Source organism: Bos javanicus, chromosome X (genome assembly GCF_032452875.1).
Source record: "Bos javanicus breed banteng chromosome X, ARS-OSU_banteng_1.0, whole genome shotgun sequence".
Lineage (NCBI taxonomy): Eukaryota > Metazoa > Chordata > Mammalia > Artiodactyla > Bovidae > Bos > Bos javanicus.
The window spans coordinates 115,981,483-116,009,293 of NC_083897.1; the positions used below are offsets into that span (position 1 = coordinate 115,981,483).

A 27,811-nucleotide genomic window follows, 5' to 3' on the forward strand; every position below is an offset into this window, starting at 1 on the left:
GGGTCAGCACTGGCTGAGACAGAAGGGCCAGCCCTGTCTGCAGCAGAAGGGCCAGGTCTGGCCAAGGCAGAAGGGCCAGCACTGGCCCAGGCAGAAGGGCCAGGCCTGGCCCTGGCAGACATGTCAGCACTGGCTGCAGGAGAAGTGCCAGGACTAGCCAAGGCAGAAGGGCCAGCACTGGCTTAGCCGAAGGGCCAGGCCTGGGCCTGGCAGACATGTCAGCACTGGCCAAGGCCAAAGTGCCAGCCCTGGCTGCAGCACAAATGCCAGGACTGGCCAAGGACGAAGGGCCAGGCCTGGCCCTGGCAGATATGTCAGCACTGGCCAAGGCCAAAGTGCCAGCCTTGGTTGCAGCAGAAGTGCCAAGACTGGCCAAGGCCAAAGGGCCAGCACTGGCTGAGGCAGAAGAGCCAGGCCTGGCCATGGCAGACATGTCAGCACTGGCCAAGGCCAAAGTGCCAGCCCTGGCTGCAGCAGAAATGCCAAGACTGGCCAAGGCCGAAGGGCCAGCACTGGCTGAGGCACAAGGGCTGGGCGTGGCCCTGGCAGAAATATCAGCAGTGGCTGAGGCCAAAGTGCCTGCCCTGTCTGCAACAGATGTGCCAGGTCTGGCCAAGGCAGAAGGGTCAGCACTGGCCAAGGCAGAAGGGTCAGCACTGACCGAGGCAGAAGGGCCGGCACTGGCTGAGACAGAAGGGTCAGCCCTGCCTGCAGAAAAAGTGCCAGGTCTGGCCAAGGCAGAAGGGCCAGCACTGGCCCAGGCAGGCATGTCAGCCCTGGCTGCAACAGAAGTGCCAGATCTGGCCAAGGCAGAAGAGCCAGGCCTGGCCCTGGCAGACATGTCAGCACTGGCCAAGGCCAAAGTGCCAGCCCTGGCTGCAGCAGAAATGCCAAGACTGGCCAAGGCCGAAGGGCCAGCACTGGCTGAGGCACAAGGGCTCGGCGTGGCCCTGGCAGAAATATCAGCAGTGGCTGAGGCCAAAGTGCCTGCCCTGTCTGCAACAGATGTGCCAGGTCTGGCCAAGGCAGAAGGGCCAGCACTGGCCGAGGCAGAAGGGCCAGGCCTGCCCTGGCAGACATGTCAGCACTGGCCAGGCCAAAGTGCCAGCCCTGGCTGCAGCAGAAATGCCAAGACTGGCCAAGGCCGAAGGGCTAGCACTGGCTGAGGCACAAGGGCTCGGCGTGGCCCTGGCAGAAATATCAGCAGTGGCTGAGGCCAAAGTGCCTGCCCTGTCTGCAACAGATGTGCCAGGTCTGGCCAAGGCAGAAGGGTCAGCACTGGCCAAGGCAGAAGGGTCAGCACTGGCCGAGGCAGAAGGGCCAGGCCTGGCCCTGGCAGAAATGTCAGCTCTGACTGGAGCAGAAGTGCCAGGTCTGGCCAAGGCCAGAGGACCAGGCACAGGCCAGGCACTGGCAAAAGGGCCGGGCCTGGCCCTGGCAGACATGTCAGCCCTGGCCGAGGTCGAAGTGCCAGCCCTGGCTGGAAAGAAGTGCCAGGTCTGGCCAAGGCAGAAGGGCCTGCACTGGCCAAGGCAGAAGGGCCAGCACTAGCCGAGGAAGAAGGGCCAGGCCTGCCCCTGGCAGACATGTCAGCACTGGCCAAGGCCAAAGTGCCAGCCCTGGCTGCAGCACAAATGCCAGGACTGGCCAAGGCCGAAGGGCCAGCACTGGCTGAGGCAGAAGGGCCAGGCCTGGCCCTGGCAGATATGTCAGCACTGGCCAAGGCCAAAGTGCCAGCCTTTTTTGCAGCAGAAGTGCCAAGACTGGCCAAGGCAGAAGGGCCAGCACTGGCTGAGGCAGAAGGGCCAGGCCTGCCCAGGCAGACATGTCAGCACTGGCCCAGGCCGACAGGCCGGCACTGGCTGAGACGTGCCAGCCCTGGCTGCAGCACAAATGCCAAGACTGGCCAAGGCCGAAGGGCCAGCACTGGCTGAGGCACAAGGGCTGGGCGTGGCCCTGGCAGAAATATCAGCAGTGGCTGAGGCCAAAGTGCCTGCCCTGTCTGCAACAGATGTGCCAGGTCTGGCCAAGGCAGAAGGGCCAGCACTGGCCAAGGCAGAAGGGTCAGCACTGGCCGAGGCAGAAGGGCCAGGCCTGGCCCTGGCAGAAATGTCAGCACTGGCCAAGGCCAAAGTGCCAGCCCTGGCTGCAGCAGAAGGGCCAGGACTGGCCAAGGCAGAAGGGCCAGCACTAGCCGAGGCAGAAGGGCCGGGCCTGGCCCTGGCAGACATGTCAGCCCTGGCCGAGGTCGAAGTGCCAGCCCTGGGCTGGAGAAGTGCCAAGACTGGCCAAGGCAGAAGGGCCAGCACTGGCCGAGGCAGAAGGGCCAGGCCTGCCCCTGGCAGACATGTCAGCACTGGCCAAGGCCAAAGTGCCAGCCCTGGCTGCAGCACAAATGCCAGGACTGGCCAAGGCCGAAGGGCCAGCACTGGCTGAGGCAGAAGAGCCAGGCCTGGCCATGGCAGACATGTCAGCACTGGCCAAGGCCAAAGTGCCTGCCCTGTCTGCAACAGATGTGCCAGGTCTGGCCAAGGCAGAAGGGTCAGCACTGGCCAAGGCAGAAGGGTCAGCACTGGCCAAGGCAGAAGGGTCAGCACTGACCGAGGCAGAAGGGCCGGCACTGGCTGAGACAGAAGGGTCAGCCCTGCCTGCAGAAAAAGTGCCAGGTCTGGCCAAGGCAGAAGGGCCAGCACTGGCTGAGGCAGAAGGGCCGGGCCTGGCCCTGGCAGACATGTCAGCCCTGGCCGAGGTCGAAGTGCCAGCCCTGGCTGGAAAGAAGTGCCAGGTCTGGCCAAGGCAGAAGGGCCTGCACTGGCCAAGGCAGAAGGGCCAGCACTAGCCGAGGCAGAAGGGCCAGGCCTGCCCCTGGCAGACATGTCAGCACTGGCCAAGGCCAAAGTGCCAGCCCTGGCTGCAGCACAAATGCCAGGACTGGCCAAGGCCGAAGGGCCAGCACTGGCTGAGGCAGAAGGGCCAGGCCTGGCCCTGGCAGATATGTCAGCACTGGCCAAGGCCAAAGTGCCAGCCTTGGTTGCAGCAGAAGTGCCAAGACTGGCCAAGGCAGAAGGGCCAGCACTGGCTGAGGCAGAAGGGCCAGGCCTGGCCCTGGCAGACATGTCAGCACTGGGCAAGGCCAACGTGCCAGCCCTGGCTGCAGCAGAAATGCCAAGACTGGCCAAGGCCGAAGGGCTAGCACTGGCTGAGGCACAAGGGCTGGGCGTGGCCCTGGCAGAAATATCAGCAGTGGCTGAGGCCAAAGTGCCTGCCCTGTGTGCAACAGATGTGCCAGGTCTGGCCAAGGCAGAAGGGTCAGCACTGGCCAAGGCAGAAGGGTCAGCACTGGCCGAGGCAGAAGGGCCAGGCCTGGCCCTGGCAGAAATGTCAGCTCTGACTGGAGCAGAAGTGCCAGGTCTGGCCAAGGCCAGAGGACCAGGCACAGGCCAGGCACTGGCAAAAGGGCCGGGCCTGGCCCTGGCAGACATGTCAGCCCTGGCTAGAGCAGAAGTGCCAGGTCTGGCCAAGGTAGAGGGGCCAGCACTGGCTCAGGCAGAAGGGCAGGGCCTGTCCCTGGCAGACATGTCAGCCTTGGGCAAGGCCGAAGTGTCAGCCCTGGCTGCAGGAGAAGTGCCAGTACTGGCTGAGGCAGAGGGGTCAGTCCTCGCCCTGGCAGACATGTCAGCCCTGGCTGAAGCAGAAGTGCCAGGTCTGGCCAAGGCAGAGGGTTCAGCACTGGCCGAGGCAGAAGGGCCGGGCCTGGCCCTGGCAGACATGTCAACCCTGGCCGAGGTCGAAGTGCCAGCCCTGGCTGGAAAGAAGTGTCAGGTCCGGCCAAGGTAGAGGGGCCAGCACTGGCTGAGGCAGAAGGGCCAGGCCTGGCTCTGGCAGACATGTCAGCCCTGGCTGTAGGAGAGGTGCCAGGACTGGCCAAGCCCGAAGGGCCAGCACTGGCTGAGGCAGAAGAGCCAGGCCTGGCCCTGGCAGACATGTCAGCACTGGCCAAGGCCAAAGTGCCAGCCCTGACTGCATCAGAAGTGCCAGGTCTGGCCAAGGCAGAAGGGCCAGCACTGGCCAAGGCAGAAGGGCCGGGCCTGGCCCTGGCCGAGGCCGAAGTACCAGCCCTGGGTGGAACAGAAGTGCCAGGTCTGGCCAAGGCAGAAGGGCCAGCACTCGCCCAGGCAGACATGTCAGCCCTGGCTGCAGCAGAAGTGCCAGATCTGGCCAAGGCAGAAGAGCCAGGCCTGGCCCTGGCAGACATGTCAGCACTGGCCAAGGCCAAAGTGCCAGCCCTGGCTGCAGGAGAAGTGCCAGTACTGGCTGAGGCAGAAGGGCCAGGCCTGGCCCTGGCAGACATGTCAGCCCTGGCTGCAGCAGGAGTGCCAGATCTGGCCAAGGCAGAAGGGCCAGCACTGGCCCAGGCAGACATGTCAGCACTGGCCGAGCCCGAAGTACCAGCCCTGGGTGGAACAGAAGTGCCAGATCTGGCCAAGGCAGAAGAGCCAAGCCTGGCCCTGGCAGACATGTCAGCACTGGCCAAGGCCAAAGGGCCAGCCCTGGCTGCAGGAGAAGTGCCAGTACTGGCTGAGGCAGAAGGGCCAGGCCTGGCCCTGGCAGACATGTCAGCCCTGGCTGGAGCAGAAGTGCCAGGTCTGGCCAAGGCCGAAGGGTTAGCATTGGCCAAGGCAGAAGGACCATCACTGACCCTGGCAGACATGTCAGCCCTGGCTCAGGCCGAAATGCCAGCCCTGGCTGCAGCAGAAGTGCCAGGTCTGGCCAAGCCAGAAGGGCCAGAACTGGCCGAGGCAGAAGGGCCAGGCCTGGCCAAGGCAGAAGGGCCAGCACTGGATGAGGCCAATGTGCCAGCCCTGGCTGCAGCAGAAGGGCCAGGCCTGGCCAAGGCAGAAGGGCCAGCACTGGATGAGGCCAAAGTGCCAGCCCTGGCTGCAGCAGAAGGGCCAGGTCTGGCCAAGGCAGAAGGGTCAGCACTGGCTGAGGCAGAAGAGCCAGGCCTGGCCATGGCAGACATGTCAGCACTGGCCAAGGCCAAAGTGCCAGCCCTGGCTGCAGCAGAAGTGCCAGGTCTGGCCAAGGCAGAAGGGCCAGCACTGGCCAAGGCAGAAGGGCCAGCACTGGCCCAGGCAGAAGGGTCAGCACTGGCCAAGGCAGAAGGGCCGGCACTGGCTGAGACAGAAGGGCCAGCCCTGTCTGCAGAAGAAGGGCCAGGTCTGGCCAAGGCAGAAGGGCCAGCACTGGCCCAGGCAGAAGGGCCAGGCCTGGCCCTGGCAGACATGTCAGCACTGGCTGCAGGCCGAAGTGCCAGCCCTGGCTGGAGAGAAATGCCAGGACTGGCCAAGAGAAGGGCCAGCACTGGCCAAGGCAGAAGGGCCAGCACTGGCCAAGGCAGAAGGGCCAGGCCTGGGCCTGGCAGACATGTCAGCACTGGCCAAGGCCAAAGTGCCAGCCCTGGCTGCAGCACAAATGCCAGGACTGGCCAAGGCCGAAGGGCCAGCACTGGCTGAGGCAGAAGGGCCAGGCCTGGCCCTGGCAGATATGTCAGCACTGGCCAAGGCCAAAGTGCCAGCCTTTTTTGCAGCAGAAGTGCCAAGACTGGCCAAGGCCGAAGGGCCAGCACTGGCTGAGGCAGAAGGGCCAGGCCTGGCCCTGGCAGACATGTCAGCACTGGGCAAGGCCAACGTGCCAGCCCTGGCTGCAGCAGAAATGCCAAGACTGGCCAAGGCCGAAGGGCTAGCACTGGCTGAGGCACAAGGGCTGGGCGTGGCCCTGGCAGAAATATCAGCAGTGGCTGAGGCCAAAGTGCCTGCCCTGTCTGCAACAGATGTGCCAGGTCTGGCCAAGGCAGAAGGGTCAGCACTGGCCAAGGCAGAAGGGTCAGCACTGGCCGAGGCAGAAGGGCCAGGCCTGGCCCTGGCAGAAATGTCAGCTCTGACTGGAGCAGAAGTGCCAGGTCTGGCCAAGGCCAGAGGACCAGGCACAGGCCAGGCACTGGCAAAAGGCCAGGCCTGGCCCTGGCAGACATGTCAGCCCTGGCTGGAGCAGAAGTGCCAGGTCTGGCCAAGGTAGAGGGGCCAGCACTGGCTCAGGCAGAAGGGCAGGGCCTGTCCCTGGCAGACATGTCAGCCCTGGGCAAGGCCGAAGTGTCAGCCCTGGCTGCAGCAGAAGTGCCAGTACTGGCCGAGGCAGAAGGGCCAGGCCTGCCATGGCAGACATGTCAGCCCTGGCTGAAGCAGAAGTGCCAGGTCTGGCCAAGGCAGAAGGGCCAGCACTGGCCGAGGCAGAAGGGCCGGGCCTGGCCCTGGCAGACATGTCAGCCCTGGCCGAGGCCGAAGTGCCAGCCCTGGCTGGAAAGAAGTGCCAGGTCTGGCCAAGGCAGAGGGGCCAGCACTGGCTGAGGCAGAAGGGCCAGGCCTGGCTCTGGCAGACATGTCAGCCCTGGCTGTAGGAGAGGTGCCAGGACTGGCCAAGCCCGAAGGGCCAGCACTGGCTGAGGCAGAAGAGCCAGGCCTGGCCCTGGCAGACATGTCAGCACTGGCCAAGGCCAAAGTGCCAGCCCTGACTGCATCAGAAGAGCCAGGACTGGCCAAGGTAGAAGGTCCAGCAGTAGCCAAGGCAGAAGGGCCGGGCCTGGCCCTGGCCGAGGCCGAAGTACCAGCCCTGGGTGGAACAGAAGTGCCAGGTCTGGCCAAGGCAGAAGGGCCAGCACTGGCCCAGGCAGACATGTCAGCCCTGGCTGCAGCAGAAGTGCCAGATCTGGCCAAGGCAGAAGAGCCAGGCCTGGCCCTGGCAGACATGTCAGCACTGGCCAAGGCCAAAGTGCCAGCCCTGGCTGCAGCAGAAGTGCCAGTACTGGCTGAGGCAGAAGGGCCAGGCCTGGCCCTGGCAGACATGTCAGCCCTGGCTGGAGCAGAAGTGCCAGGTCTGGCCAAGGCAGAAGGGCCAGCACTGGCCCAGGCAGACATGTCAGCACTGGCCGAGCCCGAAGTACCAGCCCTGGGTGGAACAGAAGTGCCAGATCTGGCCAAGGCAGAAGGGCCAGGCCTGGCCCTGGCAGACATGTCAGCACTGGCCAAGGCCAAAGGGCCAGCCCTGGCTGCAGGAGAAGTGCCAGTACTGGCTGAGGCAGAAGGGCCAGGCCTGGCCCTGGCAGACATGTCAGCCCTGGCTGGAGCAGAAGTGCCAGGTCTGGCCAAGGCCGAAGGGTTAGCATTGGCCAAGGCAGAAGGACCATCACTGACCCTGGCAGACATGTCAGCCCTGGCTCAGGCCGAAATGCCAGCCCTGGCTGCAGCAGAAGTGCCAGGTCTGGCCAAGCCAGAAGGGCCAGAACTGGCCGAGGCAGAAGGGCCAGGCCTGGCCAAGGCAGAAGGGCCAGCACTGGATGAGGCCAATGTGCCAGCCCTGGCTGCAGCAGAAGGGCCAGGCCTGGCCAAGGCAGAAGGGCCAGCACTGGATGAGGCCAATGTGCCAGCCCTGGCTGCAGCAGAAGGGCCAGGTCTGGCCAAGGCAGAAGGGCCAGCACTGGCCGAGGCAGAAGGGCCAGGCCTGGCCCTGGCAGACATGTCAGGACTGGCTGTAGGCAGAAGGGCCAGCCCTGGCTGCAGAGAAGGGCCAGGACTGGCCAAGGCAGAGGGCCAGGACTGGCCAAGGCAGAAGGGCCAGCACTGGCTTAGCCGAAGGGCCAGGCCTGGGCCTGGCAGACATGTCAGCACTGGCCAAGGCCAAAGTGCCAGCCCTGGCTGCAGCAGAAGTGCCAGGACTGGCCAAGGCAGAAGGGCCAGCACTGGCTGAGGCAGAAGAGCCAGGCCTGGCCCTGGCAGACATGTCAGCACTGGCCAAGGCCAAAGTGCCAGCCCTGGCTGCAGCAGAAATGCCAAGACTGGCCAAGGCCGAAGGGCCAGCACTGGCTGAGGCACAAGGGCTGGGCGTGGGCCTGGCAGAAATATCAGCAGTGGCTGAGGCCAAAGTGCCTGCCCTGTCTGCAACAGATGTGCCAGGTCTGGCCAAGGCAGAAGGGTCAGCACTGGCCAAGGCAGAAGGGTCAGCACTGACCGAGGCAGAAGGGCCGGCACTGGCTGAGACAGAAGGGTCAGCCCTGCTGCAGAAAAGTGCCAGGTCTGGCCAAGGCAGAAGGGCCAGCACTGGCCCAGGCAGACATGTCAGCCCTGGCTGCAGCAGAAGTGCCAGACTGGCCAAGGCAGAAGGGCCGGGCCTGGCCCTGGCAGACATGTCAGCACTGGCCAAGGCCAAAGTGCCAGCCCTGGCTGCAGCAGAAGTGCCAGCACTGGCTGAGGCAGAAGGGCCAGGCCTGGCCCTGGCAGACATGTCAGCCCTGGCTGCAGCAGAAGTGCCAGGACTGGCCAAGGCAGAAGGGCCAGCACTGGCTGAGGCAGAAGGGCCAGGCCTGGCCCTGGCAGACATGTCAGCACTGGCCAAGGCCAGTGCCAGCCCTGGCTGCAGCAGAAGTGCAGGACTGGCCAAGGCAGAAGGGCCAGGCCTGGCCCTGGCAGACATGTCAGCACTGGCCAAGGCCAAAGTGCCAGCCCTGGCTGCAGAAGTGCCAGACTGGCCAAGGCAGAAGGGCCAGCACTGGCTGAGGCAGAAGGCCAGGCCTGGCCGGCAGACATGTCAGCACTGGCCAAGGCCAACGTGCCAGCCTGGCTGCAGCAGAAATGCCAAGACTGGCCAAGGCCGAAGGGCCAGCACTGGCTGAGGCACAAGGGCTGGGTGTGGCCCTGGCAGAAATATCAGCACTGGCTGAGGCCAAAGTGCCTGCCCTGTCTGCAACAGATGGCAGGTCTGGCCAAGGCAGAAGGGTCAGCACTGGCCAAGGCAGAAGGGACAGCCTGGCCGGGCAGAAGGGCCAGCCCTGGCCGAGGCAGGGCCGGCCTGGCTCAGACAGAAATGTCAGCTCTGACTGGAGAAGTGCCAGGTCTGGCCAAGGCAGAGGGGCCAGGCACAGGCCAGGCAGAAGGGCCGGGCCTGGCCCTGGCAGACATGTCAGCCCTGGCCGGGTCGAAGTGCAGCCTGGCTGGAGCAGAAGTGCCAGGTCTGGCCAAGGCAGAGGGGCCAGCACTGGCCCAGGCAGAAGGGCAGGGCCTGGCCCTGGCAGACATGTCAGCCTGGGCAAGGCTGAAGTGCCAGCCCTGGCTGCAGGAGAAGTGCCAGTACTGGCTGAGGCAGAGGGTCAGTCCCGCCCTGGCAGACATTCAGCCCTGGCTGAAGCAGAAGTGCCAGGTCTGGCCAAGGCAGAGGGTTCGCACTGGCCGAGGCAGAAGGGCCGGGCCTGGCCCTGGCAGACATGTCAGCCCTGGCCGAGAAGTGCCAGCCCTGGCAGAAGTGTCAGGTCCGGCCAAGGTAGAAGGGCCAGCACTGGCTGAGGCAGAAGGGCCGGGCCTGGCCTGGCAGACATGTCAGCCCTGGCTGTAGAGAGTGCCAGGACTGGCCAAGCCCGAAGGGCCAGCACTGGCTGAGGCAGAAGAGGCCAGGCCTGGCCCTGGCAGACATGTCAGCACTGGCCAAGGCCAAAGTGCCAGCCCTGGCTGCAGCAGAAGAGCCAGGATTGGCCAAGGCCGAAGGGCCAGCACTGGCTGAGGCAGAAGGGCCAGGCCTGCCCCTGGCAGACATGTCAGCACTGGCCAAGGCAGAAGTGCCAGCCCTGGCCGCAGGACAGAATGCCAGGATTGGCCAGCAGAAGGGCCAGCTCTGGCCAAGGCAGAAGAGCCAGGCCTGGCCCTGGCAGACATGTCAGCACTGGCCAAGGCCAAAGTGCCAGCCCTGGCTGCAGGAGAAATGCCAGGACTGGCTGAGGCAGAAGGGCCAGGACTGGCCAAGGCAGAAGGGCCAGCCCTGGCCGAGGCAGAAGGGCCAGGCCTGCCCCTGGCAGACATGTCAGCACTGGCCAAGGCCAAAGTGCCAGCCCTGGCTGCAGCACAAATGCCAGGATTGGCCAAGGCCGAAGGGCCAGCACTGGCTGAGGCAGAAGGGCCAGGCCTGGCCCTGGCAGATATGGCAGCACTGGCCAAGGCCAAAGTGCCAGCCTTGCTGCAGCAGAAGTGCCAAGACTGGCCAAGGCAGAAGGGCCAGCACTGGCCGAGGCAGCAAGGGCTGGGTTGGCCCTGGCAGAAATATCAGCAGTGGCTGAGGCCAAAGTGCCTGCCCTGTCTGCAACAGATGTGCCAGGTCTGGCCAAGGCAGAAGGGTCAGCACTGGCCAAGTCCGAAATGCCAGCCCTGGCTGCATCAGAAGTGCCAGTTCTGGCCAAGGCAGAAGGGCCAGCACTGGCTGAGGCAGAAGGGCCAGGCCTGGCCCTGGCAGATATGTCAGTGCTCGTCGGAGCAGAAGTTCCAGTTCTGGCCAAGGCAGAAGGGTCAGCACTGGCCCAGGCAGACATGTCAGCCCTGTCTGCAGCAGAAGTGCCAGATCTGGCCAAGGCAGAAGAGCCAGGCCTGGCCCTGGCAGACATGTCAGCACTTGCCAAAGCCAAAGTGCCAGCCCTGGCTGCAGGAGAAGTTCCAGTACTGGCTGAGGCAGAAGGGCCAGGCCTGGCCCTGGCAGACATGTCAGCACTGGCTGCAGCAGAAGTGCCAGATCTGGCCAAGGCAGAAGGGCCCGCACTGGCTGGGGCTGAAGGGCTGGGCCTGGATATGGCAGACATGTCAGCCCTGGCTGCAGCAGAAGTGCCAGTACTGGCTGAGGCAGAAGGGCCAGGCTTGGCCCTGGCAGACATGTCAGCCCTGGCTGGAGCACAAGTGCCAGGTCTGGCCAAGGCAGAAGGGCCAGCACTGGCTGAGGCAGAAGAGCCAGGCCTGGCCATGGCAGACATGTCAGCACTGGCCAAGGCCAAAGTGCCAGCCCTGGCTGCAGCAGAAATGCCAAGACTGGCCAAGGCCGAAGGGCCAGCACTGGCTGAGGCACAAGGGCTGGGCGTGGCCCTGGCAGAAATATCAGCAGTGGCTGAGGCCAAAGTGCCTGCCCTGTCTGCAACAGATGTGCCAGGTCTGGCCAAGGCAGAAGGGTCAGCACTGGCCAAAGCAGAAGGGTCAGCACTGACCGAGGCAGAAGGGCTGGCACTGGCTGAGACAGAAGGGTCAGCCCTGCCTGCAGAAAAAGTGCCAGGTCTGGCCAAGGCAGAAGGGCCAGCACTGGCTGAGGCAGAAGGGCCGGGCCTGGCCCTGGCAGACATGTCAGCCCTGGCCGAGGTCGAAGTGCCAGCCCTGGCTGGAAAGAAGTGCCAGGATTGGCCAAGGCCGAAGGGCCAGCACTGGCTGAGGCAGAAGGGCCAGGCCTGCCCCTGGCAGACATGTCAGCACTGGCCAAGGCCAAAGTGCCAGCCCTGGCTGCAGCACAAATGCCAGGATTGGCCAAGGCCGAAGGGCCAGCACTGGCTGAGGCAGAAGGGCCAGGCCTGCCCCTGGCAGACATGTCAGCACTGGCCAAGGCCAAAGTGCCAGCCCTGGCTGCAGCACAAATGCCAGGATTGGCCAAGGCAGAAGGGCCTGCACTGGCCAAGGCAGAAGGGCCAGCACTAGCCGAGGCAGAAGGGCCAGGCCTGCCCCTGGCAGACATGTCAGCACTGGCCAAGGCCAAAGTGCCAGCCCTGGCTGCAGCACAAATGCCAGGATTGGCCAAGGCCGAAGGGCCAGCACTGGCTGAGGCAGAAGGGCCAGGCCTGGCCCTGGCAGATATGGCAGCACTGGCCAAGGCCAAAGTGCCAGCCTTTTTTGCAGCAGAAGTGCCAAGACTGGCCAAGGCAGAAGGGCCAGCACTGGCTGAGGCACAAGGGCTGGGTGTGGCCCTGGCAGAAATATCAGCAGTGGCTGAGGCCAAAGTGCCTGCCCTGTCTGCAACAGATGTGCCAGGTCTGGCCAAGGTAGAAGGGTCAGCACTGGCCAAGTCCGAAATGCCAGCCCTGGCTGCATCAGAAGTGCCAGTTCTGGCCAAGGCAGAAGGGCCAGCACTGGCTGAGGCAGAAGGGCCAGGCCTGGCCCTGGCAGATATGTCAGTGCTTGTCGGAGCAGAAGTTCCAGTTCTGGCCAAGGCAGAAGGGTCAGCACTGGCCCAGGCAGACATGTCAGCCCTGGCTGCAGCAGAAGTGCCAGATCTGGCCAAGGCAGAAGAGCCAGGCCTGGCCCTGGCAGACATGTCAGCACTTGCCAAAGCCAAAGTGCCAGCCCTGGCTGCAGGAGAAGTTCCAGTACTGGCTGAGGCAGAAGGGCCAGGCCTGGCCCTGGCAGACATGTCAGCCCTGGCTGCAGCAGAAGTGCCAGATCTGGCCAAGGCAGAAGGGCCCGCACTGGCTGGGGCTGAAGGGCTGGGCCTGGATATGGCAGACATGTCAGCCCTGGCTGCAGCAGAAGTGCCAGTACTGGCTGAGGCAGAAGGGCCAGGCTTGGCCCTGGCAGACATGTCAGCCCTGGCTGGAGCACAAGTGCCAGGTCTGGCCAAGGCAGAAGGGCCAGCACTGGCCCAGGCAGACATGTCAGCACTGGCCGAGCCCGAAGTACCAGCCCTGGGTGGAACAGAAGTGCCAGATCTTGCCAAGGCAGAAGAGCCAGGCCTGGCCCTGGCAGACATGTCAGCACTGGCCAAGGCCAAAGGGCCAGCCCTGGCTGCAGGAGAAGTGCCAGTACTGGCTGAGGCAGAAGGGCCAGGCCTGGCCCTGGCAGCCATGTCAGCCCTGGCTGGAGCAGAAGTGCCAGGTCTGGCCAGGCAGAAGGGTTAGCATTGGCCAAGGCAGAAGGACCATCACTGACCCTGGCAGACATGTCAGCCCTGGCTCAGGCCGAAATGCCAGCCCTGGCTGCAGCAGAAGTGCCAGGTCTGGCCAAGCCAGAAGGGCCAGAACTTGCCGAGGCAGTAGGGCCAGGCCTGGCCAAGGCAGAAGGGCCAGCACTGGATGAGGCCAATGTGCCAGCCCTGGCTGCAGCAGAAGGGCCAGGTCTGGCCAAGGCAGAAGGGCCAGCACTGGCCCAGGCAGACATGTCAGCACTGGCCGAGCCCGAAGTACCAGCCCTGGGTGGAACAGAAGTGCCAGATCTGGCCAAGGCAGAAGAGCCAGGCCTGGCCCTGGCAGACATGTCAGCACTGGCCAAGGCCAAAGGGCCAGCCCTGGCTGCAGGAGAAGTGCCAGTACTGGCTGAGGCAGAAGGGCCAGGCCTGGCCCTGGCAGCCATGTCAGCCCTGGCTGGAGCAGAAGTGCCAGGTCTGGCCAAGGCCGAAGGGTTAGCATTGGCCAAGGCAGAAGGACCATCACTGACCCTGGCAGACATGTCAGCCCTGGCTCAGGCCGAAATGCCAGCCCTGGCTGCAGCAGAAGTGCCAGGTCTGGCCAAGCCAGAAGGGCCAGAACTGGCCGAGGCAGAAGGGCCAGGCCTGGCCAAGGCAGAAGGGCCAGCACTGGATGAGGCCAATGTGCCAGCCCTGGCTGCAGCAGAAGGGCTAGGCCTGGCCAAGGCAGAAGGGCCAGCACTGGATGAGGCCAAAGTGCCAGCCCTGGCTACAGCAGAAGTGCCAGGTCTGGCCAAGGCAGAAGGGTCAGCACTGGCCAAGTCCGAAATGCCAGCCCTGGCTGCATCAGAAGTGCCAGTTCTGGCCAAGGCAGAAGGGCCAGCACTGGCTGAGGCAGAAGGGCCAGGCCTGGCCCTGGCAGATATGTCAGTGCTCGTCGGAGCAGAAGTTCCAGTTCTGGCCAAGGCAGAAGGGTCAGCACTGGCTGAAACAGAAGGGCCAGCCCTGTCTGCAGCAGAAGTGCCAGGTCTGGCCAAGGCAGAAGGTCCAGCACTGGCCCAGGCAGAAGGGCCAGGCCTGGCCCTGGCAGACATGTCAGCACTGGCTGTGGGAGAAGTGCCAGGACTAGCCAAGGCAGAAGGGCCAGCACTGGCTTAGCCGAAGGGCCAGGCCTGGGCCTGGCAGACATGTCAGCACTGGCCAAGGCCAAAGTGCCAGCCCTGGCTGCAGCACAAATGCCAGGAATGGCCAAGGACGAAGGGCCAGGCCTGGCCCTGGCAGATATGTCAGCACTGGCCAAGGCCAAAGTGCCAGCCTTGGTTGCAGCAGAAGTGCCAAGACTGGCCAAGGCAGAAGGGCCAGCACTGGCTGAGGCAGAAGGGCCGGGCCTGGCCCTGGCAGACATGTCAGCACTGGGCAAGGCCAACGTGCCAGCCCTGGCTGCAGCAGAAATGCCAAGACTGGCCAAGGCCGAAGGGCTAGCACTGGCTGAGGCACAAGGGCTGGGCGTGGCCCTGGCAGAAATATCAGCAGTGGCTGAGGCCAAAGTGCCTGCCCTGTCTGCAACAGATGTGCCAGGTCTGGCCAAGGCAGAAGAGCCAGGCCTGGCCCTGGCCGACATGTCAGCACTGGCCAAGGCCAAAGTGCCAGCCCTGGCTGCAGGAGAAGTGCCAGTACTGGCTGAGGCAGAAGGGCCAGGCCTAGTCCTGGCAGACATGTCAGCCCTGGCTGCAGCAGAAGTGCCAGATCTGGCCAAGGCAGAAGGGCCAGCGCTGGCTGAGGCAGAAGGGTCGTTCCCGGCTGTAGCCCTGGCTCCGGAGCTCTCTACCTCCTGTCTCCAAGAGTCCTCATAACGTGGCTGTAAGGTGTCTGGGGCTGAATCATTGACCTTGGTCAAAAGCTGCAGGACTTTTGTCTTGCTGTTTTGTGTGAGCGTGTTAGGACCCCACAGGAACTCATAGCGAGGGGGATCGCTGCCGGGCACCTGGCGGTACTCCAGGTACACTTCCTGCACCAGATCTTATGTGATGAGCTTCCTGGTGTCTCCAAAGATGAAGTGTCTTCTTCCATCATAGATGCTCAACATATTCAGGAACTTCCAGATCTCCTCCTCAGAGGCGCGATGACCATTCAGGTAGGTGACACCCATCAGAGGCATCAGAAGACCATTCTTCGGCAGCCCCCAGTCACCTCTCATAGACCCACTGTCGCTGAGGTCTAGGTTGCTCACCAGGGTATAGCAGTGACTGTTGGGCCTGACTTCCTTCAGCACCAGGCCAAACTCCAGCTCCATGCACTCAGAGTCCCTGCTGAGGATCTCAGGGAATTGCTCCCTGTAACTTCTGTGGATAACCTTCAGCATTTCTGACCTCTTAATGAGCTCCCTCATCATATACTTAAACAGCATGTACCACAGCAAACTCTCTGCCTCCCTGGTCAGAAGATCTGTGTGAGAGCTCTCAGCAGCAGCTGAGGCCTGGGAGGAATTTTCACCTCCCTGAACTTGGCCCTCGGCACCTACACCAGATCTCGAGCATGCTGTGTCACCACCACCAGATCTTTTGCATATAGCACCTGCAGCAGCACTGGTGGTGCCTTGGGCTCCTGGAGGACCCGTGGTGGTGCCAGCAGCAGACGAGCTTGAGGGAGCACTCTCTGAATCAGGAGGGGAGGAGGAGGTGGTTTCTTCTTCCCCAGATGTGGTAGCATGATCATGAAGACCCTGAGTCTCAGCCCGGTCCTGGTGACATTTCTCATGAGCACAGTGCTTAGTCTTCTGTCCACGAGGCATGATGGCTGTGGTCAGGGACTGCAGGCAGGGGTCTGGGCCAATAGACAGGAGACTGGGGCACCTGGAGGATGGAGAATGAGGTGACATGAGCACCTTAAAACAGGGAGATTCTACCTTGGCTTCATCAAAGGCCGCCTCTGCAGGTTTCCTTGAGGACACTGCTCTAGGAACTCACAAGGCTCCTGTTTTCTGGGTCAGCCTGTCCCCTGAGAATCCCAGAAGAAGAACAGAGGCTTACTTTTCTCTGCGTCCTCTCAGCCCTGCTTTGGACTTACTGAGGTGACAGCAGGGGCTGGCAGTGGGGTCCTCTCAGCTCATCTTCAGTATTATCATATCAAGTCCTAGTGGAGCCTGGGCACCCTTCTCTCTGCTACTCTGATGCAGACACTTCAGACCTCCACATGATCCAGAAGCAAGTGAAGGGATGCCTCAGTCCACTTCCCTCCCAGGGGATACCCAGTGCTGAGAGCTCAGTAGGGTCTTTTCTACCCTGAGTTCACTGGGATCATCATTCATGGTCCTTACCTTGGATCCTTAAAACGCTGGGCACTATTCTCCACTTGCTGATTGGTGGTTGCACCTTCAGACTAGACATTTCCCCTCCCCTAGACTTGGTATAAAACAGTAAAGCAGATGTTCAACCTCACAGCCCATCCCTGAGATTTCCTGGGCTGAAATCCAAGGGTTGGGATGCATGCTCTGAGTCTTCACTCAGATTCCTCAACTGAGCTCCTGGCAGAGAACCTCCTCTTTCTCCTGAACTGATACCTGTCTGATAGTAAAAGCCAATCACCCTGTGTCCCCATAGGAGGAAGTGAAGATGATCTCATCTTCCCAAACACGGTCTCCTAAGAATGGAAGCTGTTGCAGGCAGGTTGACGTCCCTGTGGTCCCATCCAAGATCCCAATTCAAAGTTAATTTTTTTTTTTTTTGCTCCTCTTTTCTTCAATATGTCTTTTTTAAAACAAATTTATTTATTTTTAATGGAAGGATAATATATTTACAATATTGTGTTATTTTCTGCCCTCCCTGTCCATCTCCAACTCCCAGAGTTCACTGAGACTCACGTCCATCGAGTCAGTGATGTCATCCAGCCATCTCATCCTGTGTCGTCCCCTTCTCCTCTTGCCCCCAATCCCTCCCAGCATCAGAGTCTTTTCCAATGAGTCAACTCTTCACATGAGGTGGCCAAAGTACTAGAGTTTCAGCTTTAGCATCATTCCTTCCAAAGAAATCCCAGGGCTGATCTCCTTCAGAATGGACTGGTTGGATCTCCTTGCAGTCCAAGGGACTCTGAGTCAAGAGTCTTCTCCAGCACTACAGTTCAAAAGCATCAATTTTTCGGCACTCAGCCTCCTTCACAGTCCAACTCTCACATCCATCCATGACCACAGGAAAAACCATAGCCTTGACTAGACAGACCTTTGTTGGCAAAGTAATGTCTCTGCTTTTGAATATGCTATCTAGGTTGGTCATAACTTTCCTTCCAAGGAGTAAGCGTCCTTTAATTTCATGGCTGCAGTCACCATCTGCAGTGATTTTGGAGCCCAGAAAAATAAAGTCTGACACTGTTTCCACTGTTTCCCCATCTATTTCCCATGAAGTGATGGGACCAGAGGCCATGATCTTCATTTTCTGAATGTTGAGCTTTAAGCCAACTTTTTCAGTCTCCACTTTCACTTTCATCAAGAGGCTTTTTAGTTCCTCTTCACTCTCTGCCTTAAGGGTGGTGTCATCTGCATATCTGAGGTTATTGATATTTCTCCTGGCAATCTTGATTCCAGCTTGTGTTTCTTCCAGTCCAGCGTTTCTCATGATGTACTCTGCATAGAAGTTAAATAAACAGGGTGACAATATAAAGCCTTGCCGAACTCCTTTTCCTATTTGGAACCAGTCTGCTGTTCCATGTCCAGTTCTAACTGTTGCTTCCTGACCTGCATACAAATTTCTCAAGAGGCAGATCAGGTGTTCTGGTATTCCCATCTCTTTCAGAATTTTCCACAGTTTACTGTGATCCACACAGTCAAAGGCTTTGGCATAGTCAATAAAGCAGAAATAGATGTTTTTCTGGAACGCTCTTGCTTTTTCCATGATCCAGCAGATGTTGGCAATTTGATCTCTGGTTCCTCTGCCTTTTCTAAAACCAGCTTGAACATCAGGAAGTTCACGGTTCACATATTGCTGAAGCCTGGCTTGGAGAATTTTGAGCATTACTATACTAGCATGTGAGATAAGTGCAATTGTGCGGTAGTTTGAGCATTCTTTGGCATTTGCTTTTCTTTGGGATTGCCCCACTTATGGGGGCCCAAATTTTGTCTAGCTCTTGGATTAAAAGATTCCTGGAGAACACCACATGCCAGCAACCTCTTGAGGAGTGTCCCTAATACAAACCTTACAGTTTCATGTCCCAGACTTGACCTGAGATGGGGAAAATAACACAGAAGGCAGGGGGCAGAATGGGGTGTGCTCCCAGAGAAAAATGCTGCTCCATCCTTTTCAAAAGCCAGAGTCAGTCTCTACTCATGACTTGTTTTAATTGATTGACAGGCATACTTTTCAAACATTCTACTGCATGTAATCATGCTTCACAAATACTGTGTTTCGTTACAAACTGAAAGTTTATGGTAACCATGCTTTGAACCTGTCTATGGCATGGTTTTCCCAACATCATGTATTCACTTGGGATCCTTTTTCCACATATTGTTAATTCTTTAAATATTTTAAACTCTTTCCTTATTTTATTTCTTATGGTGCTCTGATTAGTTATCTTTGTTACTATTATAACACATTTGTAAATTAAGCTATGTGCATTTTTTAGACATCTTCTAGTAAGTGTACAATAGGATTAACAACTTTTATAGCACTGGGAATCCCCCAAATTCCTAATGATGTACTGTAAGGCCATTTTCACTTTACGGCAGTGATCTAGAACCCAAGTCACCATATCTGAGATATGAGTACACTTCTAAAGGAAAAAAGCCATCCAAGATGGTTTTGTGCTATTCTGATTGAGGTTATCGGACATTGCACAGAGAGACGATCTTACTGTCCCTATCATCTCTTTATCTTCGTTATTCCTGTCATTTATTGATGTAGCGTTCAAGGCTTTCTGCCTAAAGAAGTGTATTGGAATATATCCAGAGTCCTTACTTTTATCCCAGGATACATTTGAGTGTTAAGGAACACAAGCTCTGCTTTAGGGCAAGAGGAATATAACAGCGTCGGATCTAGAGGAATTCAGAGAGGAATCTAATTCCAGGCCTATCAGTCACTAGTGTTCCCCAGCAAGGGCTCACTGCCTGATGCACATAGAAGCCAAACTATGGAATGGGCTTTTGAGAGACAAACTTTAATCCAAGGTGGAGTAGCAAGAAGGCAAGAAGTAGGGCTCTCAAATCTGTCTCCTCAATCCAGAGTTTGAGGTAAAATGAAAGGGTTTAGGGGAACTGCAAACTTGGAACCTAATTGGCTAGTCTTAAATTAATTCATGTGCGCTATTCACGCTGCTAGAAGCCAGATTTTCCGTATTGAAGGACTTCATACATTTCTCCCCTGGCAACATTGCTACTCTGAGAGTTCCACAGACTGAACCCTCTTGGTTCTGCAGTCATCCTGGAAATGGAGGCTCCTTTTTGGCACATGCATAGTCCTGCCTCTAAAAATAACTCAAGGTTTGGTTAATCAACAACCTGTTTTAAGGAGGCAAAACCACTTTAAACTGGTCAATGCTTTATGCTTCAATCCCCCCATTTCTCTTTGTACATTCTTCAAGCTTTTGGGAAATCATCCTCAATTTAGTTAACGAGTCTCAAATTCTGTAGAAAATGATAATCCCAGGTCCCCAATTTTTGTACCAACAGGACTGGAGTGTTATATAAGGATTGACAAGGTTGGATTAATTGGTATTTAAGAAAGGTGATTATCAGAGGCTTTGTTTCCTTCACATGTCTCTTTACAGGCTATTGCTTTAACGTTGGGGTTTTGGTGACTGGATGGAATTTATTACTATTGGGTCATCTGTCTTGGCTCTTCCTGGCCACTCATCAGCCCAAACTGAGCTCTACAGTTGACTGACCAATTTTTTCCACTGTGGTGCTCAAAAATTACAGAGGAAGGAACACTCCCAAGCTCATTCTTTGAGGCCACCATCACACTGAGAGCAAAACGAGATAGATAAGCACACACACACACACACACACAAAAAGAAAAGTAAATGACAGGCCAATATCACTGAAGACCACAGATGCAAAAATCCTGAACAAAATACTAGTGAACCAAAAAGACAGTCTCTTCAATAAATGGTGCCTTGAAAACTGGACAGTTACATGTAAAATAATGAATTTAGAATATTCTCTAACATCATACATAAAAATAAACTCAAAATGGATCAAAGACTGAAATGTAAAGCTAGACACTCTAAAACTCTCAGAGGAAAACCTAGGCAGAGCACTGTTTGACATAAGTTGTAGCAGTATTTTTTTCTTTTAGTAAAATGGTTTTTGATCCACCTCCTGGAGTAATGAAAATAAAAAGAAAAACAAACAGGTGACCTTTAATTGAAGTCAAAAGCTTCCATAGACCAAAAGAAACCATAAACAAAAAGACAACTCACAGAATGAGAGGAAATATTTGCAAACAAAGCAAACAACAGCGGAATAATCTCCAAAATATATAAATAGCTCAGGCACCTCTGTGTCAAATAAACAATCCCATAAAAAAAGTAGGCAGAGTGTATAAACAAACATTCCTTCAAAGAAGACATACAGATGACCAAAATGCATATGAAAAGATGCTCAACATCACTAATTATCAGAGAAATGCAAATGATAAGTACACCAGCCAGGATGGTCATCATCCCCAAATCTGCAAACAATAAATGATGGAGTGTAGAGAACAGTCACTATGGAGAACATTAGGGAAGCTCCATGAAAAACTAAAAATAGAGTTACCATATGATCCAGCAATCCCACTCTTGGCACATATCCAGAGAAACCTATGATTCATAAATACACATGCACCCAACCTTCATTATAACACTATTTACCTTAGCCAAGACATGGAAGTAACTTAAATGTCCATCTACAGAGAAATGAATAATGCAGATGTGGTACAATGGAATATTACTCAGCCATAAAAAAAAAGAGATAATGCCATGTGCAGCAACATGGATGGACCTAGGGAATGTCATACTAAGTAAGACACAGAAACACAAACATCATATGACAACACTCATATGTAGAATCCAATTTTTAAAAATGACACAAATGAACTTATTTACAACATAGAAAGAGACTTTGGGATACCTAAAACAAGCTTATGGTTACCATTGGAGAAATGTTGAGGGAGGGATACATTAGGAGCTTGGGATAAACATATACAACTGTCGTGTTGGACTCTTTGTGACTCCATGGACTGTAGTCCAACAGGCTCCTCTGTCCATGGAATTTCCAGGCCAGAATACTGGAGTGAGTTTCCATTTCCTACTCTAGGGGATCTGCCCGATCAGGGGACCGAACGTGCTTCTCTTGTGTCTCCTCCACTGGCAGGTGGATTCTTTACCATTGCACCACCCGGGAAGTCCACATACACAACTGTGTATACTAGAGATAACCAAAAAGGACCTACTATATAGCAGAGAGAACTCTACTCAATATTCTGTAATAAACTGTATGAGAAAAGAATCTGAAAATGAAGGAATACATGTGTATGCATAACTGAGTCACTTTGTTATACACCTGAAACTAACACAACACTGTAAATCACTTATACTCCAGGAAAATAAGACAAAAAAATAATACCACCATAATATTCAGCAATCCCACTCCTGGGAAAATATCCAGAGAAAATCATAATTCGAAAAAGGTACAGCACCCAATGTTCATTGCAGCATTATTTACAATACCTGTGACATGGAAGCAACCTAAATGTCCATCAACAGAGGAGTAGATAAAGACGTGGTCTGTAAATACAAAGGAGTATTACTCAACCATAACAAAGAATGAAAGAATGCCATCTGCAGCAACATGGGTGTACCCAGGGATTGTAACGCTAAGCGAATTAAGTCAGACAAAGACAAGTATATCCCTCATATGTGCAATCTAATTTTAAAAAGTGATAAAACGAACTTATTTACAAAACAGAAAGATGATGAAAACAAACTTATGGTTACTAAAGGGGAAACGTAGTGAGGGAGGGAGAAATCAGCAGCTTGAGATAAACATACACACACCATTATATATGAAATAGATAACCAACAAGGGCCTCCTACGTAGCACAGGAAACTCTAATCAATATTCTGTGATAACCTATATGAAAAAAGAAACTGAAAAATAATGAATGTACATAAATGTATAACTGAATCACTTTGCCATATACCTGAAATTAACACAATATTGTAAATCAACTGTACTCCAATAACATTTAAAAAATAGACTACCTGGGCATATATCTGAAGAAAACCATAATTCGAGTAGGTACAAGCACACCCATGGTCACTGCAGCACTGTTTACAATAGCCAAGACATGGAAACTACCTACAGGTCCATGAATAAAAATGTGATACATAAATACAATGGAATCATACTCAGCCATAAAAAAGAATGAAAGAATGTCATTTGCAGCACCGGATGGGCTTAAGAGATTTTCATAATGAATGAAGTAAGTCAGACAAAGACAAATACCATAGTATATCACTCAAAGGTACTATCTAATTTTAAAATATGACACAAATGTACTTATTTAAAATACAGAAACAGACTCTCACATTCTGAAAACAGACTTACGATGACTAAAGGGGAAACATGGCGGGGGGATGGATACATTAGAAATTGGGATGAACATACACAAACCAGCAATATATAAAATAGATAGCCGAAAAGGACCTCCTATATAGCATAGGCAACTCTACTCAATATTCTGTAATAACCTATATGGGCAAGAATCTGGAAAAGATTGAATATATATGTAACTGAATCACTTTGCTGTGCACCTGAAACACAAGATTGTAAGTCAATAATTCTCCAGTAAAAGTATTTTTTTAAAAAAGGATATCCATCTGTAACAATATCTACAGGCAATCACCTTCAGTTCAGTTCAGTCACTCAGTCGTGTCCGACTCTTTGCGACCCCATCAACCGCAGCACGCCAGGCCTCCCTGTCCATCACCAACTGCCAGAGTCCACCCAAACCCATGTCTGTTGAGTCAGTGATGCCATCCAACCATCTCATCCTCTGTCATCCTCTCTCCTCCTGCCCTCAATCTTTCCCAGCATCAGTGTCTTTTCAAATGAGTCAGCTCTTCGCATCAGGTGGCCAAAAGCATGAGTAAAAAGCTCCATGACCTCCATAAAGCAAGGTTTCCAGTCCAGGAGCAAGGCGTTTATCTCCCGATTCAGAGGACCCTCATTAACAACAGGTTTAATAAAATTTTGTCACAGTCATCCAATAGCCAACTTCCTATTAGCCAATCCCAACACATGTAACAGTCAGACATAGTTAAACATAGGCAAATAAATCCAAAGACCTGGGACCTTAAAGTAGTGTTTGGGGCTCTAACCCAATCGTTGAATACCTCAGCAGCTCTAACTTCTTGCACTGTCCCCTCAGGAGGGTCCCTAACCAACCCCTCATCCTAGCCTCTGGATTTTATCCAGATGCAAGAAACTCCACTAGGCGGGACCCTAACCCACAGGGTTGTTGTCATTGTTCAGTTGCTCAGGTGTGTCTGACTCTTTGCCACCCCATGGACTATGACATGCCAGGCTTCCCTGTCCTTCACTGTCTCCTGGGGTTTGCTCAAACTCGTTTCCACTGAGTTGGTGATGCCATTCAGCAGTCCAGTCCTCTCTAACCCACAGTCCTGATGAGATTATTAGATACTGCTGCTGCTGCTAAGTCGCTTCAGTCGTGTCCGACTCTGTGCGACCCCATAGACGGCAGCCCACCAGGCTCTGCCGTCCCTGAGATTCTCCAGGCAAGAACACTGGAGTGGGTTGCCATTTCCTTCTCCAATGCATGAAAGTGAAAAGTGAAAGTGAAGTCGCTCAGTCGTGTCTGACTCTTAGTGACCCCATGGACTGTAGCCCACGAAGCTCCTCCATCCATGGGGTTTTCCAGGCAAGAGTACTGGAGTGGGGTGCCATTGCCTTCTCTGTTATTAGACTATAGGCACATTCTAACTACACATAGCACATTTAGCTATAGGAACATTATAATGAGGTTACTCACCCCAAAGATATATGATCCAGGAGCTATTCCTTTTCTTAAAAGGAAAGGAACCAAAGAAGCCCAAGGAGCCCAGAGTGCCATGGCTAGGAAACAGGTACCTGAGAGCCGACTTTCTAGACAAACTCAGTCGAGGTGGCCACTCAGGGTGAGTGCTGAGAACCACCAGGGGCTAAGTGCATCAAGCAGATGGTCACAAGTCCTAAATTTCAACTAGGCTGCCCAAACTCACTGAACATGGGCTCACTGACAGATGTGCACAGAAGCCAATACTTATGGCAAGAGCTTTTGAGAAAAGAGCTTTACTGCAAGGCCGACCAAAGCAGGAGGCAAGGTATCAAATCTGTCTTCAATCCAGCAGCCTGGGTGAAATCTAAGGGGTCACGGGAATTTCTAACTTGGAAGCTAATTGGCTAGTCTTCAATTACTCTGTTTCAGCTACTCAGGTTACAGGAAGCCAGGCTTTCCTTATTGAAGGACTTCTCATTTTGCAATGGCCCTTGGGGCAACATTTGTATTCTCTGAGTTCCCCTAAATTGAGGATCTTGGCTCCAGGGTCATCCTGAGGTCATGGGTTCCTTCTTGGACACATGCAGTTCTTTCTTTGTAAAATGACTCAAGGTGTGATTAATCAACAATCTCTTTGAGGAGGCGAAAGCAATTTAAGCTGGTCAATTGTTTCACATACTGTTTCACTAGCCTTCTGAACTCCAGCACATTAACCAAACTCCAAGACAAAGAAAATCACAGTGAATTAAAATGTTGCCTAGCAAGGACAATCATGTAATAGTCACACCAGAGGATGTAACATAGAATGTGCTTGAGGTAGAATCTTTCCCAGTTGCAAACAACTCAAAGTTCTTAGAATTTTTGTCATTGACCAGTATCTTCCCTCCTAGCTACCCTTTCATCTAAATTACCAATATTTCCACGTATTTAAGTACCAACAGAAAATCTAGAACTTGCCTAGAATTTGCCCAATTACACACAAGATAAAAACAATCAAGTAACCTTCTTAATGGAAAGGTCTCTGGCTCCCTCAAGCCAGGGTAAATGTCACCAGTGCAGGAGTCTCTGGACTCTCTGAGGCCCTCCATCTGAGAATCTGGCCATGCCCACCACTCCCACTGTCTCTCTAGCCCACTAGACAACTTCACTTAAAATGACTTCTCACTGAAGGCTCTGCATTTTCCTAAGGCTCCAAACCTAGACATTGTATTAAAAAACAGAGACATCATTTTGCCGACAAAGGTACCTATATCTATGGATTTTCCAGTAGTCCTGTACAAATGTGAGAGTTGGCCTATAAAGAAAGCTGCATCGAAGAATTGATGCTTTCTGATTGTGGTCTTGGAGAAGACTCTTGACAGTCCCTTGGACTGCAAGGAGATCAAGCCAGTCCATCTTCAAGGAATGAACCCTGAATATTCATTGGAAGCACTGATGCTGAAGTCGAAGCTCCAATACTTTGGCCACCTGATGCAAAGAGCCAACTCATTGGAAAAGACCCTGATGCTAGGAAAGAAAGATTTGGGGTAGGAGGAGAAGGGGGCAGCGGAGGACAAGATGGTTCAATGGCATCACTGACGATGCACTTGAGTTTCAGAAAACTCCGGGAGATAGTGAAGGGCAGGGAGGCCTGTTGAGCTGCAGTCCATGGGGTCACAAAGAGTGGGACATGACTTAATGACTGAACAACAACAAGGCTCCAAACTGCCTCACCGCAGGCCATTTACACTTGCTTTCAACTCCAACTGCCTGCCCTCCTTACCCCTGCTTTTGACTTGTTCTTTCAGCAGTCCCCAACCTTTTTGGCACCAGGGACTGGTTTTGTAGAAGACAATTTTTCCACAGACTGGAAATGGGGGATGGTTTGGGGATAATTCAAGCACATTACATTTATTGTGAATTTTATTTCTAATCTAAATGCTGCTGCTGATCTCACAGGAGGTGCTGGTTGGAGGCCTGAAGTTTGGAGAACCCTGCTTTTGGTCATAGAGAGTATCTCACCATCTTTTCATATAATAGTACCTCCTAGACTCTAAAATTCAATGGACAGGATCTTGTTTTGGAGGTTGCTGTTGTTCCAGTTTTTTAAAAAGCATCCACAGTACTAGTAAGCCTACCAAAAAGGTCATTCTCAGAACTTCTCTCTTGGTCCACTGTTTACGACTCCCTGCTCCCAATGCAGGGGGCATGGGTGGGTTCGATGCCTGGTTGGGGATGGTCCAGCATGCTTCACAGCCAACAGAAAAAATAAAGAGCTCCTTCTCAAATAATAATTGGGAAATAAACAAGAGAATAAGCATGCGGCCTAATCCATTAGAATTTATCTTACATTCCTAAATAATATAAGCAAATACAAGCATATAACTTTAATTTTTAGAAGAAAAAGCACAAGAAGGAGTTAGGTAAACCAAAAATTAACAGTCTTTTCCTTATTTATACTTTTTCTTTCTGCTTTTATTGATTAAATATAAAGTGCCTACTGTACACTTTGCAGATGGCACCCCACTCCAGTACTCTTGCCTGGAAAATCCCATGGATGGAGGAGCCTGGTGGGCTACAGTCCATGGGGTTGCACAGAGTCAGACAGGACTGAGCGAATTAACTTTCACTTTTCACCTTCATGCACTGGAGAAGGAAATGACAACCCACTCCAGTGTTCTTGCCTGGAGAATCCCAGGGACGGGGGAGCCTGGTGGGCTGCCGTCTATGGGGTCGCACAGAGTCAGACACGACTGAAGCGACTGAGCAGCAGCAGCAGCACACTTTGCATTATGCTCAGACTACAATCCCAAATAAGACCAAATATCTGCTCTTTTTTTAAAAAAAACACTTTATTGAGATATGATTATCATATAAAAAAAGTGTACTCATTTAATGTATACAACTCGATGTTTGGAAATAAATATACACTTCTGAGGATGAAATGGCTGGATGGCATCACTGACTCGATGGACGTCAGTCTCAGTGAACTCCGGGAGTTGGTGATGGACAGGGAGGCCTGACGTGCTGCAATTCATGGGGTTGCAAAGAGTCGGACATGACTGAGCGACTGATCTGATCTGATCTGATACACTTCTGAACCACCGCTACAGTCTATGCCATAAACATGTTCATTACCTCCAAAAGTTTCCTCCTATACTCTTTATTGATTTACTCATTTATTTTTGTGGAGGTGAGGAGGAGCAAGGACAATTAACAATCCTTTTAGCAAAACTTTAAGTATCCAATATGGAATTGTTAAGTATAGGCTCTATGCTCCACATTACATTTATAGAAATTATTCATCTTGTATAACTGAAAATCTGTGTCCTTTGACAATCACTTCCACATTACGCCTCCTCCCAGGCCCTGGCAATCACCATCCTACCCTGCTTCTATCAGTTTGCCTGTTTTAGATTCCTCATTTAAGTGGTATCATGTATTTGTCATTCTGTGTCTGGCTTATTTCACTTAGCACAATGTCTTCTAGGTCATCTCTGTTATTGCAAATGAAAAAGTTTCCTTCTTTTTAAGGTTGAATAGTACTCCATTATGGGCTTCCCAGTTAGCTCAGTGGTAAATAATCCACCTGCCAATGCAGGACACACAGGAGACTCAATCGATCCCTGGATTGGGAACATCCCCTGGAGGAGGAAATAGCAACCTGCTCTAGTATTCTTGCCTGGAAAATCCCATGGTCAGAGGAGCTTGGCAGGCTACCTTCCATGGGGTCAAAAAAGAGTCAGACACAACTGAGTGACTGAGGACACACACACACAACACTCCATTTTACATATATATATATATATATATATATATATATATATATATATATATATAGATATATATATAGAGAGAGAGAGAGCGAGCGAGAGAGCATATATTTATCCATTCATTCATCAAAGGACATTTAGGCTGTTTCCCTGTATTGATTATTGTGAATAATGTTGCAACAAATATGGGAATGCTGATATCTCTTGGAGAGTCTAATTTTAACTCCTTTGGATAGATACTCAGAAGTGGATTTGCTGAATCATATCATAATTCGATTTTTAATTTTTTGAGAA

General features: G+C 54.0%; 1 protein-coding gene and 1 pseudogene across 1 annotated transcript in view; both read right to left on the minus strand.

Moving 5' to 3' along the window:
* The window catches only part of LOC133243529 (melanoma-associated antigen B2-like), a 203,290-nt gene that overhangs the window by 157,729 nt on the left and 17,750 nt on the right, over window positions 1-27,811 (minus strand). The gene's annotated exons all lie outside the window — the stretch shown is intronic.
* On the minus strand, window positions 12,781-17,878 carry LOC133242665 (melanoma-associated antigen B4-like; annotated as a pseudogene).